The sequence below is a fragment of the Sebastes umbrosus genome, chromosome 18 (genome assembly GCF_015220745.1).
Source record: "Sebastes umbrosus isolate fSebUmb1 chromosome 18, fSebUmb1.pri, whole genome shotgun sequence".
Taxonomy (NCBI): Eukaryota; Metazoa; Chordata; class Actinopteri; order Perciformes; family Sebastidae; genus Sebastes; species Sebastes umbrosus.
The window spans coordinates 8,491,749-8,512,778 of NC_051286.1; the positions used below are offsets into that span (position 1 = coordinate 8,491,749).

At 40.3% G+C, this 21,030-nt stretch overlaps 1 protein-coding gene and 1 long non-coding RNA gene across 9 annotated transcripts in view; one reads left to right on the forward strand and one right to left on the reverse strand.

Moving 5' to 3' along the window:
* The window catches only part of LOC119476910 (exostosin-1), a 251,589-nt gene that overhangs the window by 83,362 nt on the left and 147,197 nt on the right, over window positions 1-21,030 (forward strand). The window lies entirely within an intron of this gene.
* Window positions 396-2,532, reverse strand: LOC119476913. Of its 8 annotated transcripts, none has more exons than XR_005204130.1 (6): window positions 2,243-2,532; window positions 1,308-1,570; window positions 1,110-1,175; window positions 1,011-1,076; window positions 879-911; window positions 396-680 (listed from the first exon to the last, which is right to left on the reverse strand). It is a non-coding gene; the product is annotated as an uncharacterized LOC119476913 (long non-coding RNA). The 8 variants fall into 8 exon arrangements; XR_005204132.1 differs by having other exon boundaries at window positions 396-647; window positions 813-911; XR_005204127.1 differs by having other exon boundaries at window positions 846-911; window positions 978-1,076.

Consider the following 21,030-nt stretch of genomic DNA (forward strand, 5'->3'; position numbering starts at 1 on the left):
TAAAAGTATTTTATGGACCACTGTTATGGTAACGTAACGTAACGTTACACCACGCGTCATCTAACGTCGGCCATTTTATATTTTCTGTTTACTTTAACGGCGATGTATGAGTGAGAAAATGGCTTTAAGTAACATTACATAGTGTTCTGCAGTCTGTGACTGTTAGTCTGTAAATAGTTTCAATTATTTCTCTCTTGCTCCACATTGATGCAAAAATACATTTGCTAGTGTTTATCTTGACTGCATATTATTGTGATGAAATAAATCCATGTCTAAACCATTTTAAGTTTTAAGTTAAGTACTTAAGTAAAAATACTGATGAGGATTATTGTTATTATTATTAGCCTAATGTCATAACACAACAGTGCTGTGGAAATTAGACTGATTTTAAAATATGCATCGGGCTAAACTGGCACCTCTGCGAAGTTTGCATCAGGGCAAACCGGCCCCTCTGCCAAATTTGCATGAGGGCGAACTGGCACCTCTGCCAAGTTTGCATCAGGGCAAACCGGGCCCTCTGCCAAGTTTGCATGAGGGCAAACTGGCACCTCTGCCAAGTTTGCATCAGGGCAAACTGGCACCTCTGCCACCTGTGCATCAGGGCAAACTGGCACCTCTACCAAGTTTGCATCAGGACAAACTGGCACCTCTGCCAACTGTGCATCAGGACAAACTGGCACCTCTGCCACCTGTGCATCAGGTTAAACTGGCACCTCTGCCAACTGTGCATCAGGACAAACTGGCACCTCTGCCAACTGTGCATCAGGACAAACTGGCACCTCTGCCACCTGTGCATCAGGGCAAACTGGCACCTCTGCCACCTGTGCATCAGGGCAAACTGGCACCTCTGCCACCTGTGCATCAGGGCAAACTGGCACCTCTACCAAGTTTGCATCAGGGCAAACCGGCACCTCTGCCAAGTTTGCATCAGCGCAAACCGGCACCTCTGCCACCTGTGTATCAGGACAAACTGGCACCTCTGCCAACTGTGCATCAGGACAAACTGGCACCTCTGCCAACTGTGCATCAGGACAAACTGGCACCTCTGCCACCTGTGCATCAGGGCAAACTGGCACCTCTGCCACCTGTGCATCAGGGCAAACTGGCACCTCTACCAAGTTTGCATCAGGGCAAACCGGCACCTCTGCCAAGTTTGCATCAGGGCAAACCGGCACCTCTGCCACCTGTGCATCAGAGCAAACTGGCACCTCTGCCACCTGTGCATCAGGGCAAACTCGCACCTCTACCAAGTTTGCTTCAGGGCAAACCGGCACCTCTACCAACTGTGCATCAGGACAAACTGGCACCTCTACCAACTGTGCATCAGGGCAAACTGGCACCTCGGCCACCTTCAAATCAGGGCAGACCGGCACCTCTACCAAGTTGGCATCAGCGCAAACTGGCACCTCGACCAACTGTGCATCAGGAAAAACTGGCGCCTCTGCCAAGTTTGCATCAGGGCAAACCAGCACTCTCTGAAAAACTCAAAGAGACCACTAGCCAGCTGCAGCTCAAAGGAGGTGAACTCCTAGACAGCGAGACTGCTTTGAAGAACAGATCTGCAAAGGACCTGACCGAAAAAGAACAAGCCCAGAAGACACTGCAGCTGGAACTCCAGAAAAAGGTGGACCAGGTGCAGTATGAGCTCCACCGCAGGGACAATGAAATAGAGGGTCTCTCTCAAAAACTCAAAGAGACCAGCCAGCTGTCGCTCAAAGGAGGTGAACTCCTAGACAGCGAGACAGTCTGGCAGGAGAAATTCAAAGCTTTGGAGGACAGATCTGCAAAGGACTTGGCCGAAAAAGAACAAGCCTGGAAGACACTGCAGCTGGAACTCCAGAAAACGGTGGACCAGGTGCAGGATGAGCTCCACCGCAGAGGTGATAGAATAGAGGGTCTCTCTCAAAAACTCAGAGAGACCACTAGCCAGCTGCAGCTCAAAGGAGGTGAACTCCTAGACAGCGAGACAGTCTGGCAGGACAAATTTAAAGCTTTGGAGGACAGATCTGCAAAGGACCTGGCCAAAAAAGAACAAGCCCAGAAGACACTGCAGCTGGAACTCCAGAAAAAGGTGGACCAGGTGCAAGATGAGCTCCACCGCAGAGATGATGAAATAGAGGGTCTCTCTCAAAAGCTCAAAGAGACCACTAGCCAGCTGTCGCTCAAAGGAGGTGAACTCCTAGACAGCAAGACAGTCTGGCAGGAAAAATTCAAAGCTTTGGAGGACAGATCTGCAAAGGACCTGGCCGAAAAAGAACAAGCCCAGAAGACACTGCAGCTGGAACTCCAGAAAAAGGTGGACCAGGTGAAAGATGAGCTCCACCGCAGGGACAATGAAGTAGAGGGTCTCTCTCAAAAAATCAAAGAGACCAGCCAGCTGCAGCTCAAAGGAGGTGAACTCCTAGACAGCGAGACAGTCTGGCAGGAAAAATTCAAAGCTTTGAAGGACAGATCTGCAAAGAAGCTGGCCAAAAAAGAACAAGCCTGGAAGACACTGCAGCTGGAACTCCAGAAAAAGGTGGACCAGGTGCAGGATGAGCTCCACCGCAGGGACAATGAAGTAGAGGGTCTCTCTCAAAAACTCAAAGAGACCACTAGCCAGCTGCAGCTCAAAGGAGGTGAACTCCTAGACAGCGAGACAGTCTGGCAGGAAAAAGTCAAAGCTTTGAAGGACAGATCTGCAAAGAAGCTGGCCAAAAAAGAACAAGCCTGGAAGACACTGCAGCTGGAATTCCAGAAAAAGGTGGACCAGGTGCAGGATGAGCTCAGTAAGACAGTCTGCAAGAATGCCCAGACGCTGGCCAATAATCAACAGCTGGAGAAACAATTACAAAAGGTGCAAGAGGAGAATAAGGACCTGGCCGAAAAAGTCCAACGGATGCACACAAGAGTGAGACAGATGGAGGTTGACCTGGCCAACAAACAACATCGCTGGGAGACCAAAATCAAACAGTTGGAGAAGGACAACGAGGACTTGGAGGAGCTCTGTCTGAACAAGAAGAGGGGTTTCTTTTCCCGCAAGAGGGACACCGAGGACAGACAGGAAGAGTTACAGAAGTTGAAAAGCAAAATGCATGACAAGAAGATGAAAAAGAAAGAGAAGGAGAAAGCTCAGATGAAACCAACAGATGAGAAGGTGGAGATCAACCTTGAGGAGCAGACGGAGAAGAGGATGAAGTCTTTCTTGAGCCGTCAGTGTGACGGCGAGAATCAGGTAGAGGAGGCTGCTGGTTGTTCAGCTCAGGCTCCTCCTCCCTTCTCCTCTCCTACCTCCCTCCAACCCCACCTCCCTCCTTCATCCACATCACCAGATGACTTCATCATTTACCATCCCCCTCCACATTCCCTCCTTCCTGCGTGGTTGATCCCGGTGCTCAGGTTCCCTTCCACAAAATCCACTTCATCATCAAGAAAATCCACTTCATCATCAAGAAAATACAAAAAGTGACTTTTCTGTAAGGGGTTTCTCCTGAATGCTCAGGCTTCCCTTCCACAAAATCCACTTCATCATCAAGGAAATACAAAAAGTGACTTTTCTGTAAGGGGTTTCTCCTGAATGCTCAGGCTTCCCTTCCACAAAATCCACTTCATCATCAAGGTTTCTCCTGAATGCTCAGGAAGGCTTCCCTTACAATCAAAATAAATTAATCAAAAATAAATAAATTTAAAAATCAAATAAACAATCAAATAAAAGTTCAATGTGTCTGTCAGTATAAATACATTCTTGTATGATATTATGGTGGCTATAGAATCACTGGTATCTGTTTATGATTTAACACTGAAGCTGATCAATAAAATGATCAATGTCACGTAATAAAAGATGTTCCAAATGGTATTTTAGGCGCCAGTGAACAACAAGAGCTGGTTCTGTAATAAACAATGATATTCTGCAGTAAAAAACATGTGACCTTCATTATTTCTAATATTACCATTATTTACCGGTAATGTCATTTAATTGTTAACAGTCGTTTTTGTTTAATAAAGTATACTACTTTTTCATAAGGGTATGAACTATAGTACAAGTGAATAGGTATACTGTTAGGTTCTGAAAATACATTTTATATGCTTTAACTTATTAGCCAATGATTTATGTTTTACATAAAGCTCCTTTTGCTATTTAACTTGATGTTTTGTGATGATAAAAAATAAATAAATAATGAAAATGTTTTTTTCTTGCATTCCTCCACGGTGAACGCTGAATATTAAATAAATAATATTACCAAACTGAATTGATATTAATTAAATATATAGTAAATATCAGCACCACTTCTTTCCTTGTTGTCCGTTGTAACAGTGGAGTCTATAGTGTCAATACCTACCTACCTACTCTGCAATCAAAACCTCACAATCCTTTTTTCAAAAACGGCATTTTTGCAAGAAAGCGATTGCAGCATTTGAATATAATTCTTTCAAAAGCAGCGACACTTGTGTCTTTAGCACTTTGAATAACTTGTTTAATTGTTCTCATACAGGCTTCTGTACAGCACAGATCTACTCACGTTTCAATGAACACAAAAATATAAAAGCCTTTAAAAAAAAAAACTAGATGATCAGCAGGAGCCGGTTGATATTTATTTTGGGTAAATTAATTGAATTATAAAAAAATATTTAGAATAATCGATGAATTAGTCGTTAGATTAATCGACTAATAGAAAAAAAAATCGTTAGATTAATCGTTAAAAAAATAATCATTAGGTGCAGCCCTAGTCAAAGGTCACTATGACCTCACAGAACACATTTTTTGGCTATAACTCAAGAATTCATATGCTAATTATGACAATTTCACAAACATGTCTAACAGGATAAAATGATGAAGTGATGACATTTTGGACAGACATGAATGTAATGACTGGTTGGCGGAGGTACAGTATGCAACCGCAAGGCGGTAATTCTAGTTTTTATTATTATTTTAACGATCAGACATACTTAATAGGTTTCTTTTTTGACAAATTCAGTGTTTTCTTCTTCCTGACGCTTGACCATTGTTCTATCAGCTCTTTGGTTGTTTTAACTGCATACTTTTCTAATGCAGGACGAGGCTGTTTAGCAGAGAGGGAAGGCTCTGTGAATATAGCTTCTGTTCAGGTCTTCACTGTGCCCTTATCCTGTGAGATTTTTAGTTTCTATTTTAAATAGTAATCCAAACTGTAAAAAGAACAATTTAAATTAGTTTTCTTCACAGAAATGAATGTTAAGATATAAGCCAACTAAAGTATATATTTAAAAAAAAAAAGTTATCTTACGCCCCTTAAAATCAAGAAGGCCCCACGACCCCCCGTGAAGCTTTGGCGAACCCTAGTGGGGGTCGGGACCCCCAGGTTAGGAACCACACTGACTTATACATTGCCAACTGTAGTTTTCCCCTCTGGTTTCCCAAAATAAATCTACAGGAAAAATCCATATATTTATGTGTAAGAAAGATGAGTCTCATACTGTATGTTGGTAATGAGTTCCAACAGGCCTTTGTTTATGAATACCAGCTTGCTGCTTTGTGTCTAAATGCATGGCTTCAGTAATGGATTCTGCCCATGCAGAGCTGTTGGCAAGTGAATCATGGAGGAACATTTGTGCTACCTTTTTGTTGCTGGTGTTACCGCTGGCTGCAGCTGCAGAGGAGAAGCGGGGTTTCTCTCTCCCACAGCGAGTCCATGCCGCCTCTCAGAGTGGGCCGCCAGATTAGTGCGGCTGCCTGAATATCTCACTGTGGGCCTGCAGGTTTTACCTGAGGGCCTTCTGCCACACCGTTATCATGGTTTCTAATCTTAATGTGAATCCTGGTTTGAGTCAGTACTCTGGATTTTTGAGTGCATTTCTGGACTTTTTGGCCAATATTACAAAACAGTAAGAGTCTTTTTTTTTTTTTGGTGCAAAGCAGCTGTGATTCCTTCGCAGCTTTGGCCTGATTTAAGCTGTTTGAGTATTTTAGATTTATGGTGTTTTTGATTGCAGTCGGTAAATTGATACAGCCCTGTTTGCTGAATGAGCATGTTCTCTTAGCAGCTAAAATTAATGGGACATTGCAGTACCTTCACTCTGGCCTCTTAACACCACATCTGCTCACTGCAACAAACTGCCAGCAGCTCAAAAAAAAATAAAAAAAAGGACAGAGAAAGAAATGATGCTCACATAATAATGATGTTATATTAGATATATTTATACACATCTTTCTTTTGGTTAATATACAGTATATTTTCATTTCCAAAATGTCAACATTTCATAAACTACAAACAAATCTAATTTTAGAGATAATCCAATTGGTGAAAGACTTTTTATTTTATTTTATTTATTTTTTGTTAATTATTTTTATTAGCCGAAGAAGTTAGAGAATTATTTCTGAACATCTCATCTTCAGTTTATCTGAAAACTGCCCCATCATCACTTAAGCATTTAAATCCTGTCCTCTGTATCACAAAGTTGGATGGACTTCTTTATTGACAAGAAGGAATCATCTCATGATATTCATAAAAAAAAAATACTGTTAAAGCTGACAAACAAGCTCACATCTCTTCTCTCATATAAGTCTTGTATCCAGTAACTTCTTACTAGGGCCGACCCCTCTTAGTCGATTAGTCGACTAATCAGTTGTTTTGGTCTTGGTCGACTAGGATTTCTTTAGTCGATTAGTCGTTTTTTTATGCTTTTTTTTCATGCTGAATGACTTATTTCCCAGAAACTTATGTGCACATCTCTGGTAAACACAAGATTTAAAGTGGTGCTTTTGTTTGATTCTTTTGATCTGATGATTAAATCAACTTATCGATTAGTCGACAAAATCGTATGAGTGTAAGTCGACTAAGAATTTCTTTGGTTGAGGACAGCCCTACTGCTTACCCATAGATGCTTAGTAATCTATCTATCATCTGATGTTTATTATGATTCTATGACTGATTATGTCTGTTTTTTAATTAGCTTTTGTATGTTTCTTGATTGTTACTTGTCTGGCTTTATATGTGTTGTTCTAGTATGTTGGTTGTTTGACTTCTTGATCCTCGGTTTCTCTCTTCAAAAAGAGATCTTGATCTCAGTTACACTACCTGATTAAATACAGTTACTAAATAGATATATTTGGAGATGTATAGTTTTTTACTAGACAAAACACAGAGAACTTTCTGTTACTTTAAAAAGTAATAAACACATTAACATACAGTCCTAGTGTTTGTATGAGTGCTTCGGCTGCTATATTGTAAAGCTAAAGTGCGAACCAAAAAAACGACAAACGCAGAGACAAGAATGCCACAACAAAAAATAAATCATCATCACAGCCACAAGCATTAGAAGTTCATGTAGCTCATGCATGGAGTTCTCCTGATTAGAGGCTGTTGTGTGTCACACAGTGTTTACACCTGCTCCAGGCGTCTACCGTGAGATCTCGGCATCGGTGTGTTTCAAATGGATGTAAACTACCGCAGTTAGGATGTGCTCGACGGTGTCCTATTTTTAGAGAAGTAATTTAGGATTTTCTAAGATTTTTGGCAAGATCTGATATTTTACCCTCGGAAAAAGATAAGATTTCAATCCCAACTGCACTTAGACGCTGTCCTGTAATGACAGAATCCTAAGTGACATTTTTAATGAGATTAGATGTTTGGATAAGCAGGTTGAATGACTCTGTGGTTCCAGGCATTTGGTGCAACATGTATTTTTGGATTTCCCACAGTGATTGTCAGGGAGGTCTGTGTTGTCTACAATCTGCATCACTGTGTTTGTGTAGAACAAAAATCATGGGTTGGATGATACAAGAGGTTAGGGATCACGGTCCTATTTAAAGTCAAATAGACCATAAAGCATCCCCTGCTTTAGGGCGTGGCTACCTTGTGATTGACAGGTCGCTACCACGGCGTTTTCCGGTCTGGGTGTTGTCCGTGTTTTCATCTTACAACGTTAACCCTTTTGACAGTGTGTTTTCAGTCCTTCACAGTTAATTGTAACATTTTTGGTCACTTAAAAATGTCTTATTCAGCGTTCGGTTGTACTTAGCTCCACCCTCTCGTGTCACTTCTGGTTGCAAAAGACCAACATGGCGTCGGCCAAATACCAAACTGCCAAACTCGAGGCTTCAAAACAGCAGTCCACAAACCAATGGGTGACGTCACGATGCCTACGTCCACTTCTTATAGGTGTATTTTATGCATGTGGGTTATAGTTTTTTTTTTTTTGTATTATTGAGTCTGATTAGGAAGCGGGGCCTGCCTGAGCCACCTGCTTTTCGGACTACAGATAGAAACCCACGCAAACATGAGGAGAACATGCAAACTCCACACAGATAGAACCAGGGCCAAGATTCAAACCCAGGACCTTGTTGCTCTGTCGGTGCATTTGCATTCCCCCCACTTATTAAGATGGATGTGAACCTGCTCACTTGTTTTTCTAGTTTTGGACAGACTGAGGTAAACACACAGTCCCACAGCCAAGCGCAGGGTTCAGCATTTGGACGTTTAACCTGGTTCTGATCCCAGGGTTCCCAGTGACCATCTGGAGGCCCAGTTGGCTTTGCTGACTGGAGGAGTCCAGACCGCTCGACCAGAACTGTGGTTCCTCGCAAACACACACATTCACACGAGCCAATACACTGCAAAATAATCTTTGGCTTTCGCCCACACAGGAAATAACAATCAAAGCAATGACATAATAAGAATCATAATAAAAGTAATGACACATACTGTTGCTTATAGCAGTATGAGAAAACAGTGCAGTAAAGACTTTAGAAAAATTAATAATAAAGGATATGAGGAGAAAATGAGGAGGAAAATACCCAGAGCTGCAACGATCAGTTGATTAATCGATTAGAAAATTAATTGGGCGACTATTTTATTAATGGATTTATCGCATTGAGTCATTTTTTAAGAAAATAGATGATTCTCCAATGTGAATATTTTGTAGTTTCCAATCGTAAACTACTGTCACCTTGGCCTCCGAGAAATGGTCATGAACATTTCTCACTTTTATCTGACATTTTAGAGACCAAATGATTATTTGATAATGAAAATAACTGTTAGTTGCAGCCCTAAAAATACCAGTTGTGAGATAAAAATATGTTATATTTTCTTTCCCATAAAGTTTCTTATTTTCTCTGGATAAATGATTTACCACAATGGGAGTTTTTGAAAAAATAAGTACCAAATAAATAAATAAATAAATAAAAGAATATCTTGTCCTCTTACAATAGTAAGACGGGAGCTGTAGGAGTTGAAACAAAAATGACAAAGCACCTTCTCTAAATCTCCAGAGAGCATTAAAATGAATCCAGGTTGTTTTCTGTTTGAGAGAAGCAGGGCTGCACTGCATAAACATGCAAACATCATATGAACCTGCATTTGTGCGCATACTCTCACTCTTTTTTTTATTTTTACTCATACACATTCTTAAAAAAACAAGCTTGTTTGGCAGTTGAAAAATCTGTTCTTTAGCTGTGAACAACACAACATCGCTGAATAATTGAGGAGGTTGAGGTCGGGTGCTACTGGAGCTGTTTGGTAATTGGGCCTAATTGATGAAAACATTGGCCCCAGCAATCAGTCATCTCTGACTGCATAATGTGATATAATATGCAGCTGGAAAGGGTAGGCCTCTATTGAATTACATTTTCTATATGCTCGTCGTACACACACACACGTACTGTCTTGACATTTAAATATCAGTTTAAGGTTAATGCGTCTCCCACCCAGATGGATAAAACGCCTTTAACGTCATTCTGGATGGCGCACGGAGCTCTTACCACATAATAATAGAAATATTGCCATTGAATGACAGCGAGTAATGTGTTTTTTTCTATTTAATGTCATTGTTTATCCAGATTTCGGCCTGTTTTACTGTGCCTCAGGGGTAAGCTCAGTTCCTGTGACCCTGAACGGGATAAAGAGGTATAGGGAAGTGGATGGATGGAAAAAAAAGTGAGGTACAATATATTTGAATGTAATTGGTATCGTTATGGCGACATGGTGGTGCAGTGGTTAGCATTGTCGCCTCACAGCAAGAGGTTCTTTGGTTCGAACCCGCTGGCCACGTTGGGAGTTTGCATGTTCTCCCCGTGTTGCCGTGGTTTTTTTTTCCGGTTCCTATGGCTTCTTCCAAGCACATGCAGGCTAGGTTAATTAGGTTTTTGCCAGTAGATGTGAATGTGAATGTGAATGTGAATGGTTGTCTGTCTCTAAGTGTCAGACTGTGATTGACTGGCGACCTGTCCAGGGTGTACCCAGCCTTTTGCCCCAATGTCTCCTGGGATCCGCTCCAGCCTCCAGCGACCCTGTAAAGGATAAGTGGTTAAAGATAATGTATGGATAGTATCGTTACTATCACTTGTTCCCTCCTTAGAGTCATAATGATTGACGCTATAGTTTAGTCTGGCTCCAGACCTGTACTGCAGCCCACATCTCAGTAGCGTTGGGTCGACTTCTGGTTTTGCTGGTCCAGTCCGGTGTATGAGCTTACACTGGTTTGATTTTATGCATTATATGCTATACGTTAGCGAGTGTGAGGTTAAGAGAGAGCGGGAGCGAGCGAGCGGGAGCGAGCAAGCGTGTGACGGTGAATTAAGTTATAGTAACGTTGTAGTTGTGAACGTAGGAGTTCAGTGTGTGTGTTAGACTGTCGTGAATAAATACTACAACTCCTCAAGACCCAAACCAAGTTCCTGTGTCTTGCTTGCCACCTGTTGATTAAAATGAAGGTGGTCAACCTGTTAGCTCCGAAGTTAGCGACAACTTCAGCCCCAGGCTCCCTTAAGGTGGGCTGTTGAGGTGGACCAGCTATTCTCATTTTATGACAAGCAGCTGCTGAGTCAAGTGCGACACCTAGTGGTAAAATTCTGTGTACTGGTCCAGTCCGATGGCTTAATATCAAATCGGCTTGAAATGGTTTACACCGACCTAGCTTTACATCTCAGCTATTAAAATAGGTCTCTCATGTTGTGCCCACCGACGCTGTTTCTGCCAGCTGGAGAAACGATTGACGAATTAGAGCTTTGTAGACGGGATTAAGAATGGTGACGTTATTTTAATGACAGCAAAATGGTCACAAAAATGTTTTGAACGTGGATGAAATCGAAGTGGTTGTAAGTCAACTTTGAGAAATTACAACTCATAAATCAACATTTGATTTGATCTTTGTGAAGTTAACTGCTCCTAGCAACCGCTGCTGTTGCTTCCGTGTTCAATCAAAATGACGTAGGCGCGACGGATATGTTACATGCTACTGATTGGTTAGAGCTAATGTTTTGAGGAAATTATTATTTCATAGACACAATATACCCTTGGAAACATGGAGATAACGGATTTCCATGAAAATGATTTGAATCTTCGTTTTTAATAGGTGTATAAGGTTTGAGCTTTGTTGTACAGAAAATACTGGCGCTTGACGGAGAAGCTGGTTGGAGCACTAATATAGAAAACATGGGCTGACTGAGAGACATTTAAATACTTTGTGACATGTTATATGATGTTTTGTGAGTTCTGCTATCAGTCTTGACTTTGACAAATCTTCGTGCCTGTTTTTATCAGCCTCAACACGGGAACAGATAATTTGACTTCTCATTTTCCCGTCACCTGTGATGCTGTATATGTTTTTATGCATTAAGACACACACACACACGCCTGTGACTTGACAGCACAGGCACTAAAAGGTGTCATTTATTTAATGTGGAAATAAAGGAAGTGGACTCATAATTGCTGAAATCAAATGCGTGTTTCAGGACACAATTTCAAAGTCTTGTAAAGTCCAACCTTAACAGTGGCTTGGAGATATTTGTTTTTCAGCCATTAAAAGTCAATGTCAAGTTTTTATCTATCTCTGCACAATGTGCTGCAGCGGTGTGCTTCCAGACGCTGCCTTGTTTAGATACCGTGTGATAAATAAATGCTTTGGTTACAGACACATTGTAAAAGACGAGCATATGTCAGCAGTGTGCGTTTAATCAATAGACCCAGTTAATTTAAAGAAACAACACACTTGGGTAGTTTTTAGTTCTGCAACGAACAGCATGTTTTGGGATTGGTTCAACTATTTTATAAGATTTATTCCTGAGTGGATAGCCCATAAAATACACTGTCTCTCATTTTAAAGGCTGCTTTTATCATTCTGTAGTTAAATAACGACACTGACTTTTGTCTGTGCTGAACGAAGCTTATTTAGTGTGTCTCAGCGATTGTTTTTTACAAGTTCGGATGACAAAATAAAAAACTTCATTGTGAATTAAGACAAACTGAGGAATAGATAAACACCAACTATGTTTATTTCGAGGATTTTCACCTCACTGAAATTTAGTAGTCAACAGATTAATTCCTTTTTTTTTTTTATAGATATAGATCAACTTTTCCTGGGATCCTACGGAGCTTTGGCATCCTCAGACGTTTACACTTCTTGATGTCACTTGATGTCTGTCTTTGCAATGCTGTGTTTGTCTGACAATTGACACAAAATAAATTTCCAAGAGGAAAATAACTAACTGACAACAGAACGGCAGAAAGTTTCAACAAGAAACTATTAAATTACGATGGAGCCCCTGTCTCTTTTCTGAAGTTCCTAAAGAAAACATTCCATCACCAGTCATCGATGATTCGGTCCTGACCTTCTCCCTAATAGGTTTTTAATCCTGCAAAGTATGCCGGCAAGTATGTGAACAATGCAGTAACATTGTAGGCACTTGTCTACGCATAGGCATTGTAAAAATCAAGTATATTTTCAACCTTGCTGCTAAACACAAGCTTCATGAGAATGAACCGAAGCTTTTGTGTGCAACCCTGCTCACACAATTTCTTGCGTATCTGCTTTTCATCACACTAAGCAATTCATTTTTTTTTTGCCTTTCCAATTCTAGACTGACCTTGACATTATTGAACTGATGAATAGAAGCCACAAGGCTTAAATTGAGTTATGAATGAAGGAGTAGAGAAATGATGATAAAGTATTTTTTCTTAACTCAACTTTAACAAAGCTTCATATCTTTCTAAAAGTAAAAAAAAAAAATAGGCAAAGAAATCTTTAAACAACGGATTGCCAGTACAAACACAATAGGTTGGCAGGGAGTTAGAAAACTCCACATTGTGTTGATGCTTGAACACTTGGCACTGCCAGTTTCACAATCATTGTTGCATAAATAAATTCCTTTTCTGAGGTCCACAACCTCAAATACTTTGCTCAGCGGGATCACCGACTGCTATCACTGCACATTGAGCCAACCAGACTTGCAAATATGAGATAGGAGACTCTGCCAAGGATATATCTCCTCCAATTTCCAGAGACTTAAATCATTTGGAGGCACTGGCTGAAAAGGTATTTGATTATTGTTTAATGACAAAGTCGGCTTTTATCAGATTAGTCTTAAGCTCAGCGTGCCTGGTTGTGGTGATGGAGGGAGGTTATTTGGGTACACAGTATTCCTTTGGGACACAATTTGCATACATTGATGTATATAAACACACTCTGGATAACTGGAGTAGAGGAGCAAAGTTTTGTGCAGAGAAACACTTTGAGAAATGGAAAACATTAAATCCATGCTTATAGTCTGACACTGGCTATGGCTTAAATTAAAGTCAGTAATTACAAATGTAAAGTTTCACCTGTATCTTACTTTATACTTTTTGCGGCCACCAGCTCCTCTGGACGTGGAGCTGTGAGATAACTGCCCTCTGGTCTGACATCATTACTTTCTTTTACACTCATTCCACGCTTCAGCACATCTGAAAGTCAACATCCACTCTTGCCAGCACAGTTTGAGAGGAGAAAATACTGCTCTGTGGAAAGTTTCAGACATCTTTATCCACCTGCTCTCTCAAATCCAAGCTGGTTCGAAGCACCTGTTTGAGAGGATAGATTGCAAGGTTGATAATGAGGAGCAGCCATCTGAAGTTCAGACATGTGATCTCAAGACCGGAAAGTCACAATTCTGTCCAGTTGGGAAAAGCTGAGTGGGGGAATTGGTCACTTCCTGCTCAATTTTTTTTTTGCAATATCAGTGTGCATTCATGCAGGACATTTAATCCCCACCTCAGCAGAGCTGCTCAGCGGCCAACAGTTTGAAGCTGGTTGTACTGGGCAGCTTCCAGATATGAGAACCTTTTGTGCATAAATCTCACGCTCTCTTGTTGCTTTAAACATGAAGATAAGACAAATTCACTATGTTTTGCTCATTCCAGTGTGATGGGCTCCAAACACACACAACAGTTGTGGAATTGAGTGGCAGTGCTAGTTTAATCTCACTAGCCGGTTAAGTTGTCAACTCGAGCAAAGAGGTTTTTCTCCTGGGAGTGCCCCATTGTTTCGGACTACGGAGACTCTTTGTGGTTTCATAAATATCCGTGCAACTCAACCCGTTCCGCACAACACGATTGGTTGATGCCTTTATTGGCTGTGCAATGCTCAGAAAAATGTACCTTGTTCCCAAATAAAAATACGTAGTTTTTTTGTTACGTAATATTCACATTCTGTGTGAAAGTACTCAGGACAAAAAAACGTTCCAAAAAATATATTGATGTGCGATTAAAAAAAACACACACATTCTTTATGCAGCATAGTATTTTTGAGGGGAGTTCTGCTCTGTGTTCAGGCTGGGGAAAAAAATTAAAATAAAAGTTTGTCTGATACTGTATGTTTTATATGAATGCTTTATTGATTAAAAAAGTTATATGGGAGGTACTACATTTTCTTCAAAACACATTTAGCTAATAATAGTTGTATATGAAGGTAACTTTTAGGAGAAACTGTTGCATTATGTACAGGGTATGGGCATCCACATGTAAAGGGCACAATCTCAGTTCCACAGTAATGACTAAAGAGCTGCAGCTGCTGTCTTTTTTATAATAGAAGTGGTGAAGGTTGCACGTCCCCTCAGGTTAGTTTAGCTTCATTTTTCCATTTTCTTTGTCCTTACGACCTCTCCGGCTCTCTATTTCTGTCACTCACATGTCTTTCAGGTCACAATTACTTGGTAACTAACCGCCTCCCACACCGACGGCGTCCACTAATGTTTGATTTGTAGTGTAGCCGCTGATAAATCAGCTGAGCGGATTCATCTCAGAGAACTGCTGTTGTTCCAGGTTATTGAAGCATATTTGCTGTGTTCTCCTGGCTGTCCTGTTTATTTCTCCCTTGTCATTGACAGTGTGCCTTCTCAGATTATGTGCTGATTGATAGCACTGTCCCCTCCAGCATGTTTGCCCTCCCCAGACCGCTGAAACCAATGTGTCCCTGCATTGCTAGAGGACATTATGGTCAGATACATACAATTGATGTCCTGCATGATGGATCAGAACTATTTTCTTTTTGTTCACAAGGCTAAAATGCCATCCTGAAATACCGTTTCCGACTCACTGCAGACAGATCACACAAATATCCTCAAACTGTCAGTACAATAGACTTTAGAGGATATTAATAGGATTTAAAATGTACAATAAAGACTGTATGGTCAGGCATTTTGATGGCTGCTGCTGTGATGGATGTGCATGCATGGAAGTGTGCAAATACGTCCACCTTCCTCACTTCCTTCATAATGGTGAAATGTGTGATTTTATGAGAAATAAGAGCAGATTTATTCCTTTTTTTGTTTCATTGGAAGTCGTCTTTCAAATGACTTTCTGTATGATTCTTTTTTTTGTATGACAAACGCATAGTTTATCTCAAAACTGCTCTCAACCTGTATACCATCAGCATTTAGCCACTTTTCATAGATCAAATTCACCTTGTCTTGTGGTGTAAACTTGAACAAAGTGCGCATCAAATAACTTTGACATTGAGTAGTTTGTACATGTAGTTCAGTTCGGAGTTTGTTGGTTTGATTAGTCGATTTACAGAAAATATTACCAGCAACAATTTTGATCAATTGTTGTTTTTCTAAATTATGTAAAGCAAAAATGCAAAAAAATTGACTGATTTCTGTATCTTTTGATTTTAGACTGTTGTTCCTTGGGCTCTGTGATATTTTGATTATTCTATGACAGGTTGTAGACCAAACGATTAAACAATTCAGCGAGAATATTATTGGCAGATTAACTGATAATAGAAACTATAGCCACAGAAGTAGGCCACTGATTGCACTTGACTTGCATAAAACTTCTTCATTGAAATAAAACTTATGTTGACAAACAAATATGTCATAAAGTTATTCTTGAAAAGTATACTCCAGGACATCAAAGAAATATGTATTTTTTTTAAGGAAAATGTTTTTATTGAGAAGAGAAAAGAGGGAAAAGTTCAAAATATGAAAAAGATATTGACTGTAAGTCCCTCGAGCAGTCAGTCTTGGTGCTGAACTCCCACAAAGGCATGTGTGACAAAGAAATGTAAATGTTCTGCAAAGAGCAAAACACAGGAGAAACGCAACCTTCATCCACAGCTGGAGTAAAACTTTAAACTAAAAACTTGAAAACGTACCAAAACTGTGTAGAGGCTGCTGAAATCTGAACCGTTTTCAGGCACAAAACAATACTTCACATTGTTTTGTGTTTAATGGTTTGATTGACATACTGTAACACGACTGGGATTCTGGTAGATCTTATCTGGTGTTCATAAAGGGATGCGTGTTTTCTTTCCAGGTTTTATATATACAAAAAAAAAACATAAATGGAGGAAGAACAAGGTAGCTTGTTTGAGCATTGATGGCAACAATCAAAAGGAAAAGAAGCTGCAGTTCCACCTACACTATTTGATTGACGTGTGCTCTTTGGAAAGCAATGAGCTTAAGATGGAGACACGATTATAAAGAAATAATTTGTGATCTCATGTCTGCTGATGTTTGTCGAAAGATTATTTAAATATGAATGTTTCCGTGTGCGGTGTCTCCCTATATGTTACAGAGGAGATTCCATTCATCTCCTTGTGAGTTGTGACAGATTTAGCATATTAAGATCCGCTTGTAGCAAGGTGTTCAGACTCGTATGAGGTACTTCCCATTCCCTCTTATTTTTTTTCTTCTTTTACTCTGACTGTGCAGGCTGTCTGTTTGATGGATTGTCTCTATTCTCTCCTTTAGTTCCTCTGTCTACTCCAGACTGCATACTTCAGAAAATAATTGAAAATACCTATTCCAGCTCGTGCACACATGCTGCTTTTTCAACTTTCTTTTAGGGAGTTCTCCACTCACTCACATTTTTTTTCCAATACATCTTAGTTTTCAGATCACTTTTTGCATTTCTGTACAGTGCTTTTATGATATACATCATTCTATATTCACTTAACTCATTACAACAATAGCATGAGTTAGTGTTGAAAAGCAACAGCTGAATCAAAAACACACTTTTGATCTCAATTGAAGCTTTCACTTAAAAAAAACAACTGGCATGTCCAACCAACATATGGTGAACGGCAGTGGAGGTATTGTCACATGTGCAGCATTACTTTGACCCGGTGCTACCAGAGATCCTTTCAATTGTAGAGTTTGTGGTTATTGATAACCAGGCTAACTGTTTCTCCCTATCTCCAGTCTTTGTCCTAAGCTAAGCTAACCTGCTGGCTGTAGCTTCATTTTTGTTAATCTTGTCATTATTTAGAGGTATTGTGGTGGTAAAATCAGCAGCTCCAGTTTGATTTCTCCCCATTTTTCTCTCCAGTTGTACAACCCATAACATTTCTGAGCTGTGCTTGTTGATAGAGACCTTCCTTCACTATAAACTATGGTTGTCAGTGTCCTGTCGCAGCAGGAAATACCATATTATTGTAGGTTTATGAGGACTTAGAGGCAGGTAAACTGTGTGTCTGTTAAGATTTTGCTTGGTTAGTTCGGTCCCATAGTTTGTCTTTCCTTGTCATTTCCTGGGTCCCACTGTCTCCTGTGTCATCTGCTGCTCATTTATTTTGATTTCTACAACTAATATAAAGATTTTGCACCTTTAAGCACCTGCAAATCCCGACTCGGAACACAACACAGGTGGCACGAGGTTTGGAAGAGATTACTTTTTCTCCTCCTGCCTCATTAATCATTCCTGTGGTTTCCTCAGGAATCCCTTCTAGTCTTTTCATTCATCTTTTATCTGTCACCTGTCAATTCTATCAGTATTTATCTTTTTCTGCTGCACAATCTTATTTTTTGTATCCCCGTCTCATTAGGGGTTTCTCGCTGCTTTTCATGTCTCCAAAAAGTCTGAATTATTGGATCTCAGAAGCTGGCGGCGATCGGCGGTTGTTTTATATGTTTTTCCATCCCTGTCTCCTCTGAGCAACATACATAGATAACAACAGGCCTGCAGACACACAGCTACGACATGTAAGTGCTGTGTAATTGTCAGTATGAGTTGACAACGGAGAGACAGCGTGAAAGGACAGGTTGAATACAGATAAAAACAAACACTATATACTTTATTCAGACAGAGAAAAACATTTATGCACGTCACATGCTGGCAAATTGCATTTTCAGTGTTACCAGATATATACTGCTTGCTGTCTTTCTCTGCGTTCTTTTACATCAGTTGACAAACTGTAGAGAAGAGGCAACAAAGGAAAATGTATTTAGAAAAAATAAGATAAAGAAGATTTAAGTTAAAGGCATAGTTTGACATTTTTTGGGGGAAATATGCTCAGTCTCCTTTTTGTACTGCTTAAACAAACAAGATATACCATGTTAATCATTGAGCTTTAGAGATGCTGGCAGGTGGATTTTGTTACCTTTGGACGGAGCCAGGCTCGCTGTTTCCAGTCTTTGTGCTAAGCTAAGCTAAGCTAACTATCTCCTGGCTGTAGTTAAGAGAGTGGAATCAATCTTCTCATTTAACTCTTGGCAAGAAAGCAAATATCTGTATTTCCCAAAATGGATGGGGACACTGTTTTTTTCCACCAGTTTTCCAGTCAGGGACTGGTTTGAAGTTTGACCTTTGTCATGTATAACCATGACTCCCAAAGGGAACATGGGTTTGCTTTCATATTAAAGTTGCAATAGACTTTTTTTTGTTGCTTTAACATATCATTATGAAGTAAATGTTGATTTCACAATCTAATGGTTATAGAATAATGACAACGTCAGCGTTTAGATTGGTTCCTTATAAGCCTCGCTTTCATAAGATCTCCCGGGAAAATGAAGGCTCCATTTAACAGCACAAAAGAAGTGTGTCAACAATTGTGCCACCAAAACAGGAAAAGGATATCACTTTTGTTTTCCCTGGTAGCTATCTCCAGTTACCAGAGTATCAATGTAAGTTCTTTTACAGTAACTATTCCCAGTAGCAGAAATGGCGGATGATGGAACAACCGAAGTAAGCGTGGAAAACTAAATACAGCGTGTCCTGTGTTGTTGGTAGTTGCTAGCCTTTGAGGAAACCGGAAAACGATTAGGTTGCCTTTGCGACGATGGCCCCAACAATAATACCACTTGGAAATGTTTCAGTTTTTACTGTTTTAATTTGAACCACAATTTATGTAAAGCAGAGACACAGTCAGGTTCTTTTTTGAGTTGGACCTGTTGGTAGACACTCAGTTACTTGGTGGCACCAGTTTCCAGATAATCCAGAGGCTGTTGTCATGTATGTTTTATGTAGGTCAAGTATGTTTGGTGGTTGAGGGATGAAAGAAATGTGATAAAGGAGAAAGCATGAGTGGTTCTAACATTAGGCGATGGGAACATACGTGTGCTTCAGTGAATCATTCATGGAAGAGATGCTTAACTGGCTCTAGGCATGCTTGTGTCACTGTAATGACGTGTGCGCATATACAATATGTGTGTGCGCAACAAGAAGCTTCCCTTGGATCAGGTGGAGATGACGGGGGATCCGCTCCTCTCAAGAGGATAAGGTTTAATCCAATAAACACTTCACAGGCACACATCACACATTGGTGTGTGTGAGTGTGTGTGTGTGAGAGACATACAGAAAGTGTTTCCATCCACTTGTTTTTATGTTCTTTTTTCTCAGTTTGTACCTGAGTGGAAACAGCGGATATATTGGTGCCTTCAAATGAAACTGGTGAGCTCGTGTTTACAACATGGGAAGTCGTGTACACGATATTCTTGGCTTTCAGGAGCTCAAGTTGTGAAAACATCGCTGCTAAGCAACGTTAATATTAACGTTTCTGTTGGTGTCTAGAAGCCACAGAGGCTAACAATTTAGCACGCTAGCAAGTGAGTGAACATAATGCAGTAAATGCAAAGGCATAATGACAGAGGAAAAAGATGAGGCTTTTGGGAATATGAACATTTTCCTCAGGCTAAAATTACAATATATTAACTTATTATACGGCAAAAAATGAACTTCCATGGCCTCCGCCATTTCTCGTCACAAGTCGTGAACTCGGAGCTTTCAGAAACCTTCCACTTATGATTTTGTGAATACTACAAGAGGGGGGCGTCCATGTGGACTCTTCTCGTAAACACGTAAACACGTAAACACGACCCCATTTGAAGACACCATCTGAAAAAAACAAAACGTACACGCGTACTTATTGAAAATGGTTAATCTGCTGAGAAATTTGATGTTAAAGTTTTCCCCACTGTGGATCCGTAAAGAACCACTTTGCTGATATACAGGACTGAAGCTGAGATTAAAGCTTTATGGTGCTTGTTTGACTGATGTGTGGATGAGAAGACGGATGCATGAATTGTTGGGTGTTATCCTCTGGTTTTTAGCAGCTATAAGTGGTCAGTGATTAATTTCAGGAGAGACGTGTAAACTGTCAGTGAATCATGGGAGGAGCGTCACATTACAACTGTGCACAAACTTTCCACACACTGCAATTACCTCTCCAGCGGTGAGAGGTAATTGGCATCTTTGCTGTATTTGGAACATCATTTCAGAGTTGTTAAAGAGGGCTGTGTGGAAGCATGCTGATTATTTCAATCAGTCCTTTCAAACCTTGAAAAATGTACCATCCAGTGAAGTGTGATACTACTGGGCTTGTCTTTGATTTGGAAAAAATACAAACACGGTTTGAAACATGTATCTTCCTGTTTGCTGGCATTTTATGGAACAGGCCTTTTTGGTACTTTCATCCAGGAGAGAGCTGACTGAACAAACTGATCAACATTTTTATGGACCAGGGAGGAGATTATGAGCTCCATTATACAGACAAAAATAGTTGTGATATTTGGGATTTATAAATGTCCCCAAATCCAATAAATAT